A 14,504-nucleotide genomic window follows, 5' to 3' on the forward strand; every position below is an offset into this window, starting at 1 on the left:
ATTCGACAAACCCGAGAAGCTTCGAATACCCATCATTCTCCCCCTTTTTATAATCAAAAAATGATTATAAAACACATTAAGGGTGAGAAGCGCCCGAGGAATAGTCTTCACAATACTCCCCCTTGATGTGTACCAAAAATGAATCACCAAAAATCTTGCACGGAAAAACAATCACGAAAAAGCCTCAAAAAAATTTCCAAATTGTGAAAATTTTTGACGTTGCAAGATTTTTCAAAATCCGGGTAAAAAGTGTAACTTTCTGAATTCTGCAGGGACCCGTTGCGCCAAAAACAGTCAAATATGCGAAACTCTAGCCCATATGCAAAACTTGGCATAAAGTGTAAATTCGCACAAACTGCAGGGACCAGAACTGTAAATTCTTCATTTTCTCAGCTTTATGAATCTATTTTCGAAAGTGGGTAAATTCTGCCAAACTTTCGAAACTACAGGGGCCAAGTTCTAACCTTCTTCATTTTTTACAATTTTTTTTTACTGTAAATTCGAATGTGGACAAAAATTGCCATTTCTTTGAAACTTCAAGGGTGAGTTTCGAAACTGTGCCTTTTCTTCTTCACTTCATTACACAAGAACGAATTCATAGCAACAGAAACAGCAACAGCAACGTACGAAACTTTTTCCTTCAATTTCGTTTCCAAGACACGAAATGTTATAACTCGTACGAAATCAGTTTCGTCCCTTCGTACGAAACCTTTCTACACCCTTCGTACAAAACACCATTTTAACGAAATTTTACTCAACGAACGAAACTCGTCTACAAACAATGAACCAGTGATCAATTCGTCCTTCATTATCATTCAAAATCAGTCGAATAATGAACCCAACACAATGATTCGACTTCCAAATGATAATCAACCAGCAAAACTGATTTCGATTCCATCACTACATGCGTTTTCACCCAAAGAAAAACTCGATACATCCATACATCGAACAATTTTAACCTCTCGTCAATGAACTCAAAATCACGACTTACATCAAAATCCCACAGCCGATTCCAATTTAGTCATCGACACAAACATCAAAGTACCATAACGATTCCCGATTCGTCACTTTGTTAATCGATTGTAAATCACAGGTCTTCGCTTTTAGTGTTCAAAATTGAAATCACATAGATTAGATTTCCAGTTCCTCCTTATTCAGTCGACTAACAATATCGATATACAAGTATCGATCATCGACACCTCACAAAAATCAAGAAGCCTTCGAAATCAATTTCATCAAATAAACTCCAACACAATTTCAGTCGAATCGAATATACATTATCGATACAAATCCAAAACCATGGCGACTATCGACTATCAAATATCCCAAACCGATTTCGCAGTCTTCTTTCTCAATCGACTTCCAATATCAATCAATACATTCGACCATCTATCATGAAATCAGTATACATCCAACGATTTCAAACCCAAAATCGATAATCAAACCATTCACATTCGTTATCAGTTGACTTCGCTTTTACAGACTTACCAAAATCCAAATCGAAATCAAAATAACCTACTTTACATAACTTCAATCGACTCCAAACACCAAATTCACTATCGATTACCAACCATGCAACTGTAACACCATTCGATTGTAAAACATTTTGATATCAAACATTCGAAACCATATTACAACCACTGACATCCTTCCAAACTTCAACTGTCAACTGTGATTTCGACTTCAATAGAACACAGTTTGACTTCAATAGTCAACTCAAATCAAATTCGTTTTGAATCAAAGAGACTTTCGTTGCCAAAAGTGCAATTCGATTCTACCTTCTCATTCACAATCATCGGTTTGTCAATCAATAATCGACAAACAACAAATCGATTTCCTTCAAATCGATTTTCAGATCAAATACCTTTTTCTGGAATACTGTCCAAGAACCAGTTCAAGTCAATCTTCCGATCGGTTCCAAATTCATTAATACGAGATGAAATCGAAGAAATAATGTCGATTTTCATAAATCTGTGAAACAAATGGAATCGATACCAACAACGATACAGAACATGCGACTCAAGAATCGAACTATTATGAATGAGCAGTTCATCGGATCTAACTTATTGTGTACGAGCAGTTTAAATTTGGGCTCAATGATCCGATATGAACAATACTTGATCTTTAATTTGGGTTTCATGAACAGAATATGTCGAATTTAAATTGACTTGGGCTAATGCAATTTGAATTGGGCTGAATCAAATGAAATGAATCCAAAATGAATTTAGGCTAAATGTTTGGGCTCAAAAATTGAAACAGATTTTGATTGAATGATTTGATCTAAAAAAATAATTGGATCAGCAATAGAAACGGATTTGATCCAATGAGACAAATCGATCAAAAATTGAAAAACGCAAAGTACGAATCGAAATCATGGATGTTTTGGAATCCATTTGAAAATTTGAGATACCTTTTTGATGAATCGAGTTCCGTTTTCAACAAATGAATCAAATTTAGAAGATCTTTGTTCTTTTGTTGGAATGAGAAAATATCCAATTTGAACATTGTACCACCCATTATGCGAGATGTACAACTCGTTCTTCGTGTTCTTCGTGTTCTTCATCAAACCAAGAACATCTTCAAAAGAACCACCAACACTTTTGGGTTTTGACTTCAAATTCAATGCAACCTTTGGAGATTGTTGCTTTGGAACCCAATTTTGCTTCACGGATTTCGGCTTCACAACAGTTGACGATTTTTGTGAGTAAACCCGCTTGTTTTTGCGATTAATCTTCCTCTTCTTTTTCTTTCTCATCTTTTTGCATCTTGAAGACTTGACTCCATGAACAAACCCACTTTTCACAACTTCTTGAGTTTGAATCAAATCTTTTGGAGTTTGATATACTTGTGAATTTCTTGGATCACCGACTTCCGATAAGGAACCATTCCTTCAAACGAATCACAAGAACACAAAATATCATCGGTTTGAACTCCAATCGAGCAAAAAACTTTTTCATCATGAAAATCAACTTGAACTCCTTTTTCTTGAACATCAAGAACATCACATTGAACTCCATTGTCAAGAACTTCAACAAACTTAAGAGCACGAAGATCATTTGGGTTCTCAATTAGAGAAATGTATTTCTTATTGAACAAATCTCTTTCTTCTCCTTCCTTTTGATTTCTACTACGGACTAATATGGACAAGGCAATTTTATTCAACCATGAAATCTTACAAAGTGGTTGAAAAATCAAGCTTCCATGATCATCCTTCAAACCTCCATAAGAAACCATATTACCCCATGAAATCAATTTGCTTAACACCAACCCATAAAATTGATCTTCATTGACTTTGTATTTTATATCTTTAACGATCACAATCCAAGAATCATACGACAAATCCACCATGATCACAAAAACTTGAAAATTTCTAGAGAGAGAAAGTGATTTTGAATGGGTTTTCTAGAGAGGGAAAGTGATATAAACAAGTATTCTAGAGAGAGAAAGTCGAATTATGGATCAAATAAAGGAAAAATTAGACTTCTAGAACACACAACACTCTTTAATCACGAAGATCAATAAGAACATGAAGAATCACCAAATCAAGATTGCCACCATGGATCAATTCCTGATCAAATCAAGAACACCCGCTCTGATACCAATTGTAGTGGTGTTGATTATGATGGCATGTGCGAAATTAGAAAAGATCTAGTGAATCATCATGTAAACTCAAGAACATAAGGAGTAAATAAATCTTTGTAAGCTCATATTAGATCTAGAAAGGATATACAAATGGGTTTGTACAAGTTTCTCTCTCTAGTCTAACACTCCAAATGGTTCCTTGCATAATGAGAGTCACTCACTTCCTATTTATAGGAAAGACTCAACCCATTTACACATACAAAAGGGAAAGCCCAAAACTCCACATCCAAGCATGACTTTGCACCCTAGCATTTGAAATCCCTTTACACAACCCACTCAAAACAACCAAATCAGGCCCAATAGGCCTCTCTAACATCTCATTAAAAACACCAAAAGCACATCATAATCATCCGTTTGCAAGAATGATAAAATCAACATCTTCACAGTATCTTCATTTGAACGACAATTACTTTTCACCATGCTTTTATAAAGTTGAAAACCACGATCTGGGTTATTTCGAGCACATTGGGCTTTAATTAGCGCAGAAGATGTTGAAGAATTTGGTACTAATTTCTTTTTATCGAGTTCTTTAACCAAATAAGCAGCTTTCTTGTTTTTTCCTTCGTTACAAAGTCCCAACAACAATGCGTTATAAGTCAAAATATCAGGTTTGACCCCGGTTCTTATCATTTCTTCAAAAATCTAATTACCCATAAATGATTAAAAATAATCTACTTATTTTTTTAATAAAATAATTTTTGTGGTTTATGCTTTTGAAATTATTTTCTAAGTTAATAAAAATGATAGTCAGTTTTCAAAAATCATATAAATTAATAGTAGTCATTATTATACTTCAATTTCAATTTATATAACGCTTTAAGTTTTTTTTTATTCTTAGACAATAGTCATTTAGATAAAGACACTGATAACTAATAGTTATTATTGTACATTGGTATTAAGTTGTATGTTGAAATCAGTTGAATGAAAAGTCGATTACACATTACAAAAGAAAAAATTACCACTAACCAGCTAAAAAGATATATAAAGGATAGATAAAGAGTGATCTGTATATAACTCTTTATGTTTTAAATATTGGTATTTACGTTTTAAATATTTGTATTGCACAACTTCATAAAACATAAATAGTTTGTCTATAAGGAAAAGTTACCGTGTAAGGATCTCTACCCATCGATAGATATCATTTATTTTTATAAAGCTTAAATTGACTATTTTAATAAAATTAACAAAGGTGTTCCACAAAATATTTAACTTATTATTTTTTTTCTTTGACAAAAAAATAATTAAAAATGAAAAGTAATTAAGATGCTATATCTTTTATCTATTAATAAATTCTACTCTTATTATTTATCTATCACAATCAATCCAAACATCAACAAAGACTTCATTGTTGTTCAAAAAAAAGATCAAAGATATTTAATATTTAATTTCTAAGCCAACATTTCTTCTAAATCAATAAAACAAAAGGATAAATGGAAGTCCATCTACCCAAACAAAATAAAATACATAATTTTATATAGTTAGAAACATTGAACAAATTAAATTACATTCAATTATTCAATTTCCTATGAACCAAATGCATGAAAGATTACAAAATTGAGGTTACTAATTCTTTAACTATCAATATCCTCAACAACTAAGAGCTCTCAAGTCTGAAATAATCGACTAATATAATTTTTAAACCTCCTCACAATAACACATATAAATAAAAGAACACATATGTGTTCAAAATGGGGTGTGATCTAAATAAAACAACGCATATACTTTATACACCAAGATTATACAAGTAATAACTACCAATTTCAATAAAACTAATAATTTAATGTGAAATAAAACTAAAATTTGCAAAATATTATTATCTTTAATATATAGAGTACAAATCTATCAAGACCAAGAAAACTACAACCATGATTTCACAACCTTCATAACCCATTCCTTTTTTGTATCTAAAACAGACGTAACCATACATAGCATTGTACTTTGTGTATATGGTAGAATATAAACATAAACATTTGAAAATAAAATAATAAAAAAGTCAATTGCTACATACATAATTATTTCTTCTACTTCAAAACTATTTATAGAGTTAAGCTTAGCAAGCTATATAGATTGGAGTTATTACTTTAAGCATCATGGCCACATAGTAGTTTATATACAAAGTTGATGTGTACATTAAGATGTGAAACTTATGCCTCTTAAATTTTCAAGAAAGAAGCAATATGCTTTATATAATTGTATAGATGTATAGATATAGATATATATATATATACATACATACATATATATATATATATATATATATATATATATATATATATATATATAGACGTATAGAAGCATAGATATAGATAGCACAAATATCAATCTTTAATTCGATATACGTCAAAAACTTTTAAAGCTTTATTGAATATACATTACGAAGTATAACGCATTATTTGCTCCCACACACATTCTGTATTCGGATTCATTTTTGTCATGATTAAATAAATCAAGTTACACATTTTCTTCAAGTTCTTTGCCTGCATTATTAGAGTCACAAATAATGCTTTTAACTTTCTCATAACGTTCATAACTAAAACACCCATTATCAACCTCGCTTAATAGATCCATAACCAACCTATATTTCCAAGCTATTGAAAACCCTTTACACAACCCACTCAAAACAACCAAATCAGACCCAATAGGCCTCTCTAACATCTCTTTAAAAACACCAAAAGCACCATCATAATCATACGTTTGCAAGAATGATAAAATCAACATCTTCACAGTATCTTCATTTGGACGAAAATTACTTTTCACCATGCTTTTATAAAGTTGAAAACCACGATCTGGGTTCTTTCGAGCACATTGGGCTTTAACTAGGGCAGAAAATGTTGAAGAATTTGGTACTAATTTCTTTTTATCAAGTTCTTTAACTAAATAAGCAGATTTCTTGGTTTTTCGTTCATTACAAAGTCCCAACAACAATGAGTTATAAGTCAAAATATCAGGTTTGACCCCGGTTCTTATCATTTCTTGAAAAATCTAATTACCCTTTTCGATTTTACCTTATTGGGAACAAGTTGTGATTAATGTGTTGTAAGTTACAGTATTAGGATCCATATTTACCCTTTTCATTTCATGGAAAACTTTAAAAGCATCATGTAGTTTCCATTCTTTACAAAATCCATGGATTATTCTGTTGTAACTTATGGCATTTAGGCTTATTCCATTCTTCTCCATTGTAAGTTTCAACTTGATTGCGGTTGTTAAAAGGCCTTGGTTGATGTATTCAGTGATCAATGTATTGTAGGAGGAGACAAAAGGGTTCATTCCCATACCTTGCATTTCATCGAACACTTGGACTGCATTCTCTAGTTTCCCTAATTGAACATAAGCATTCATCACCATGTTGAGACTGAACACATTGATTGTGATCTTGGATCTTCTCATTTGGTTGTAAAATTGTAACGCGATGTCTGCTCGATTGAAACTAAGCAGTGAACTCATATACATGTTGCATGATTCAATGGTGGGAAGAAATCTGTATTCCTTCATACGACAAAATATTTTTCTTGCATTCTTGAACTACTTCATCTGTGCATACATTTTGAAAAGGGCATCGAACACACGGGGTGTGGAATCGCACATTCGATAAGAGTGAATAACAGCATCGAAGAGCTTAGAATGGTGGTTTACATCATAAGAACAAGAACCGATGATCTTCTTTAAAATGGATTCAGCTGACACAAATTTACGATTCTTGGTGAGGATGTCAAGGATGATGGAATTTGTTTCGAGGGTGAGTAAACTAGGGTTGTGAAGCTCAATCCATTTGAAGAATTTTAGGGAAATGACGTAGTCGTTTTGAAGCTTTAACAGAATGTGCTTCACTCGTAATGAATTAGATTTGGTTAATAATTTATCTAGCTTAGCCCAATCAGAGTGAAGAAGATGACTGTGAGCTATGTTGATGTAATCAAGATCTTGACCTTTGGGTTCAAGGATAGTTCTATGGGGTATTGGAATAGGACTCCATTTACTTTTAAGGAGAGTAGAATTAGGGTTTTTCATGGTTGAATCAAGCGGAGTTGAAATGGGATTTTAATTTATATACTTTTAATGGAAAAAAAACGAAGAAATAAAATATATGAAATAATAATGATTTTGAACCTGCAAAACTTAAGCCAGCCTCTTTACAAGCAATGGCTGTCATCATCATGTGGGACCCATCAAGAGAGTGGACCAAGTTAGGAGGAAAGGCTGTTCTTTGTCTTTTCACCATCACCTTTTATAACAAAAAAAAGTTATTTTTCTTGCATTTAGCAAAATAAAGAAAATGTTGCAGATATAACCTTATCGGTTTCTCGTTGTAGTGTCAAAACTTGAAGAGATGTCTTAATCTACACATTTCAAAAAAACAACAAAAAAGTTTTGGCTCATATTAGCCAAAAAGCCAAAATACAGGGACTTTACTTGACAATTTGACATACTAAAAGAACTCACAAGATGTCTTCCTAATTTGCGGTATGGTTGAACAACAGGAAGTCCAATAGGAGTTGTCCATTGTACTGGATTGTTTTTCATTGCTATAACCAATCAAAATTTATAAAATCAATAAACGTATTAATCTTATCTTATAAATATATAAAATTTATACCTTTGCACAATCACCAAGCCAACTCATAATACTTCTTGCAGATTCAAACATTGCTAAAAGAAAAAACACCATAAAGGGCTTGAGTTTCCTTCACCATTAAGCCACATATGAAACCTTAAAGGACTATTTTGAAGACCTTTTGGAGGTTTCAAAACATGGTCTTTTTATAGAAAAACGTCACACAAGAATCTATGAGAATTGGAGCAAAAGAAATCATGAACGAAGATACGAAAGAGAAAATAGAAAGAAAATTATTCTACAATTCTAACCAATCCTTACTCACCAATTACCACATATATGAGAGTGTTCTTAACTATATTTTAACAGCAATCACCCATCAAAAACACACAAAACGTGGCTGGGTATTAATCACCTAACATATCAAGGATTGGAAGTAAGAAGAATGAGATCGCTTGAATCCAATCACTAGCAATTGAAACCGGAAATCAAAAGACAAGTTAAAGAAAGGAACTACCGGATTGTATAAGTCGATTTCGCAGCCTCAACATACCTTCAAGAATCGACACTTGTAGACCCTTCTTTCCCCCTCTCTTCTCAGTTCGTTCTTCCCTTCTCCACCCTACCTCGCCTTTTTTTTCCTATGCTGCTGTCGAGCGATGCAAAGGATCGATTTTGAGATTAATCCATTAATCCGTGCGTAAAGGCTAGAACAGTTGCAAAAAAACTTTTGGAGGTATCTTCACAAATTAAGGTTCTTGTAATGCCAATTTGGTCCTAGGCTTTGAACTTTTTCTTGTTGGGGGGGGGGGGGGGGTTATGGACGAATTTTTAAGGATTAGTCCCTAGACATTGAACTTTCTCCTTTCTTTCCTAACCTTAGATACCTTCACAAATTAAGTTTCTTTTAATGCTAATTTTACCCCCTTCATTACTTCACAAATGTAACAACCCGTTATTCCAGGTCAATGTAATGACTGAAAGTCAACTATTGTAATATCTTTATGAAGTAATAAAAATAGCGTCAAAAATGAAATGTTCAAAAAGCTCAGTTTGAGGATACTAAGTGGTAGATATCGTAATAAGGTTTCCAAAAATATAAAGAACACTAAAATCCGAGTTATAACGAAGAAATTATGGTCAATCGAAGATCCTTAACAATACCGGTAAAACGTTGCTAAGAATAAAACGAAAAAATTTCAATAAAATACTTTTTAGCCTTAGGTATCTAAACGAAAGTCGTAGATATTGTTAAACGGTAAACGTACATAAAAAGAACGCCCAAATCTGACTTCGTATGAGGAAGTTATGATTTTTCGAAGTTTCGAAATGGCAGTAGACAGCTAAAAACTCGAAATAGAGATCGAGCAATTTTTAGCCAACACAACCTAAACGAAAGTTAAAGACCTCGACAATAGTAATACAACGGTAAAAAGACAGACGAAAACGGACGTCGGGTGACGAAGTTACGGATTTTTAATGGACTTTTCCAGTCCCGGCCTGTTAAAAATGTATTATTAAAGATAAATTCAAAACTAGGCGACAGAGTCTAAATAAAAGTTGTAGAGTACAGTCTCACCTACGCGTGGATATAAAGAACGCTAAAAACGGAGCTCGTATGCGAGAGTTACGGAATTTAGAAGTTTGGAAAATCCATTTACGCCCCGCGTAAAGGATTACGCCCAGCGTACCAGGCGATAAGGGCGTAGTCCCTTCGGCCAACAGACCTCCCATCGGACCTCCCATCCAAAGTACGTAAGCGATGACGTTCGTTACGCCCAGCGTACGAGGGGGTTCCAGCCCCTATAAAAACGGTGTAAGGGCTCTGGGTTTCTTTGCTCAATTCCTCTCTTTCATGCGCTTTTGCTCTGCGTTTAACCCCCTCGAAGCCATCCAGACATCCCGGTTTTCATATTCAAGTCCCGGAGGAGGTTTTACGCTCCCGAGATTCCCAAGAAATCCGCTTCCTCCAGTCGAAACTCTGTCTGAATCAAGTCTCGTCTTCATCAAACCGACACTTTAACCAAGTGAGTTCATACCCCCATTTCTACACTTTTAAATGTTTTATAAATGCTTTTGAACATATTACGGGGGAGAATACAAGTAAACACCCGGTTAATCCCGAGTGAAACTATGGAAACTTTTGCTATACTTTGCATGTGATTATCTTATCTATAAAAATGCAATCGTTAACATGCAAAACCTTTTACTTGGTCTTAACCTTATGGAATGAAACGAAACTATAATATTGGGAGCCTCATTTATACAAAAATGCATCATATCAAGGGTAACCATTCTTGCTAAACCATTTTTATGCATTCAAGAACACACAAATTATGCCTTTGTTTTAATTCAGAAAAAGGATAATCATGTCATACAAAATCATCATTTTCAATACGTGACTTAATTGAGAATCCGTGAGACATTCGTGTTCAATCTACCTTTTTGAAAGGTACCTTCAAAAGTCCTGTTTTATAACCAGAATCTCCCGTCTGGAGAACGTGATAAGTGTATATAGATCTATACGGGAGTCATGATCCCGCATCCTGACTGTTAGCTACAGTCCTTTGGGTGACAAGTGTCATAACTTTACGATGCCTAAAGAACGTTGCTACAGGCAAATATGATAGTATGGTTATAAAACTCACTGGATAGACAATTATTATCGTATTGTGATTTCTTGGGAAAAGTAACTATTAATGTTATTTTTGATTTCAATAACAATCTTCTTATAGTTTTATGTTATAAAACTATACATCATTCTTTTAAGCATGTCACAGTTGCTTACCTTTTCGGTCTTGGTCATTTGACACTGCTATTCACATTTGGGAAAATAAGGGATTTTCCTGGTTCAAATACATACAATTCATACAAAGATTTTTCATACTCATTTCATACATTTATAAGAAAATAAGGGATTTTCTGGAAAACATACACGAACTTTCGAATGGCATATATTTTCTCAAAACACTACTTATGAACTCACCAACTTAATTGTTGACACTTTTTCTGGAAATAACTTGTATTCTCAGGAAACCGCTAAGCCAGGTACGCAACAACTTTTGGAGATTTACGCTCTGGCGATAATAACATCTTTTGGGAACATGTTTATGTATTTACTTTTGAATATGTAACCACTACAATCATGTAAACTTTACAAATTATATAATATAGTGGTGTGTACTTTCCTTACTATGCAATTGTTATGATATTGAATATGACGTCCTCCGCCCACGAACGTTTCCGCCGTTCAGGTTTGGGGGTGTGACAGATTGGTATCAGAGCATTGTTTGTAGTGAATTAAGTATATCAAATCTATTTTTGGTATACAAATATAAACACAACTGGGCAAAAACACTCTGAGTGAGAGTCATGCTTTTACAAATGAAATCTTTTAAAAGTATGCATGCATTCATTTCATATCAAGGTCAGTATCTTAATAATAACAATATAGAAGTATTATAAATGAGTTGTGCAATGTAGGTATGCCTTGGAACATGTAATCGGAACTGGGATGAATATAGTCTGATCTACTATATTTGTCCGAGAGCCAACTAACATGTGCCAAGGAGTGTCTGCAGTGGACAACAAGTTGAAAACTTACCAAAAGCATAATCTCTTTAAGTCAAACATAACATTTAAAATATTATAGTAGTATTTGGTAACAAAAACAGTCGAACTCAATTTACGCGCTTTAGTTTATAGTCAATTCTTAACCCTATTCTTGTATAGATTCAAATGGCTGGATTCCATCACCCCGGAGACCCCTACTACCCCAATCAAGGTTACGGTGGATGGGTGGAAGACGAACCTGAGGAGGAAGAGGAAGAGTCAGACTCTGAACCAGAGATAATCAATCCACCAGCCGTCCAACCTCCTGCTGTTAGGATGGGATTCTAGGGACCAACTCCCGTCTGGGGAAGCCACATCCACCATTGGAGCCAGCAACAAGGATTGCGCCCTCCCTACGGCATGTGTCGGGACTTCTACAACGTCAGTGGTGGAAGTTCAGCTGACCGATCACTCCCTGTCGTTGTGGGAAAACTAGCCAACCAGTCTTACCAATTCGGAGTCCAAGTGAACCGGATTTGAGAAGTCAACATAGGGGTGGAAGGTAACGCTGCTGATATCCGTCGCCTGGACATGTTGCAGGAAAATGCTCAACTACACACCGACACCCTCCAAGAGCAGTTGACTGCAACAATCAGACGCAGAGTGAGATGAGGGAGCAGCAAGCCGCCTTTGACAGGTGTCTTATGAGAGAGAAGCAATCAGACGCAGAGTCAAGCTCCAAGCGTAACCCGCGTCGCAAGTAGTACTTGCCAGTGAGAGAGAAGCAATCAGACGCAGAGTCAAGCTCCAAGCGTAACCCGCGTCGCAAGTAGTACTTGCCAGACTGCCAAATTTTGATATAGAATAGGACCATCGGCTAAAAGTCTTACTTTCTTTAACTTCCTATAATCGAAGACCTTTAGAAAGGTCAATTTTTCCTAACTTCGGATGTAACCCAAGCATATGTTTAATATATATATATATATATATATGACATATTTCTTTTGTGTGTTAATTCTTTGCATTCCACTCAAGTTCGTAAGTTTATCTATTAATATTTAAACTCTAAATTATGAACTGAACTCAAAACCCTGTTTAAGTCGAACCAAATTCATAGATTGTTGAAAATAGTCAACTCATTAACACTCGGCTTCCGATCATCGAGTACTTATTGTCTTTTATTGTTATTTCTTTAGCAGCGCGATGCCTCCTCGGAGATCAGGAAGACACTGTGCAACATCAACACCGCCACCACCACCTCTAGCTTATGATCCAACCATAGTGCAGGCTGCCATCACGGCTGCAGTAGCAGCTGCACTTTTAAATGTTTTATAAATGCTTTTGAACATACTACGGGGGAGAATACAAGTAAACACCCGGTTAATCCCGAGTGAAACTATGGAAACTTTTTCTATACTTTGCATGTGATTATCTTATCTATAAAAATGGAATCGTTAACATGCAAAACCTTTTACTTGGTCTTAACCTTATGGAATGAAACGAAACTATAATATTGGGAGCCTTATTTATACAAAAATGCATCATATCAAGGGTAACCATTCTTGCTAAACCATTTTTATGCATTCAAGAACACACAAATTATGCCTTTGTTATCATTGAGAAAAAGGATAATCATTTCATACAAAATCATCATTTTGAATACGTGACTTAATTGATAATCCGTGAGACATTCGTCTTCAATCTACCTTTTTGAAAGGTACCTTCAAAAGTCATGTTTTATAACCAGAATCTCCCGTCTGGAGAACGTGATAAGTGTGTATAGATCTATACGGGAGTCATGATCCCGCATCCTGACTGTTAGTTACAGTCCTTTAGGTGACAAGTGTCATAACTTTACGACGCCTGAAGAACGTTGCTACAGGCAAATATGATAGTATGGTTATAAAAACTCACTAGATAGACAATTATTATGGTATTGTGATTTCTTGGGAAAAGTAACTATTAATGTTATTTTTCATTTCAATAACAATCTTCTTATAGTTTTATGTTATAAAACTATACATCATTCTTTTAAGCATGTCACAGTTGCTTACCTTTTCGGTCTTGATCATTTGAGACTGCTATTCACATTTGGAAAAATAATGGATTTTCCTGGTTCAAATACATACAATTCATACAAAGATTTTTCATACTCATTTCATACGTTTATAAGAAAATAAGGGATTTTCTGGAAAACATACACGAAATTTCGAATGGCATATATTTTCTCAAAACACTACTTATGAACTCACCAACTTAATTGTTGACACTTTTTCTGGAAATAACTTGTATTCTCAGGAAACCGCTAAGCCAGGTACGCAACAACTTTTGGAGATTTACGCTCTGGCGTTAATAACATCTTTTAGGAACATGTTTATGTATTTACTTTTGAATATGTAACCAATACAATCATGTAAACTTTATAAATTATATAATATAGTGGTGTGTACTTTTCTTACTATGCAATTGCTATGATACTGAATATGACGTCCTCCGCCCCTGAACGTTTCCACCATTCAGGTTTGCGGGTGTGACAACAAATTAGATACTATTGTTTTATATTTATGGGTGCTCAATTTGACAATAAAAATAATGTTGACAGAAAACCTATTATAGTCTTCTGACCTATGATAAGTGAATAAAAAAATGACTCGTATTTTGAAATTATAAAAAATAGGAAAGTATAAACGATTAAAAATAATCTACTTATTTTTTTAAAAAAAATAATTTTTGTGGTTTATGCTTTTGAAATTAT

General features: G+C 34.2%; 1 pseudogene; it reads right to left on the reverse strand.

The window, feature by feature from the left end:
• Nucleotides 1-6,093: 6,093 nt before the first annotated feature.
• LOC145157640 (uncharacterized) lies at nucleotides 6,094-8,290 on the reverse strand (annotated as a pseudogene).
• Between the last annotated feature and the right edge of the window lie 6,214 nt (nucleotides 8,291-14,504).

Source organism: Lactuca virosa, chromosome 2 (genome assembly GCF_052849685.1).
Source record: "Lactuca virosa cultivar CGN04683 chromosome 2, Lactuca_virosa_CGN04683_v6, whole genome shotgun sequence".
Classification (NCBI taxonomy): domain Eukaryota; kingdom Viridiplantae; phylum Streptophyta; class Magnoliopsida; order Asterales; family Asteraceae; genus Lactuca; species Lactuca virosa.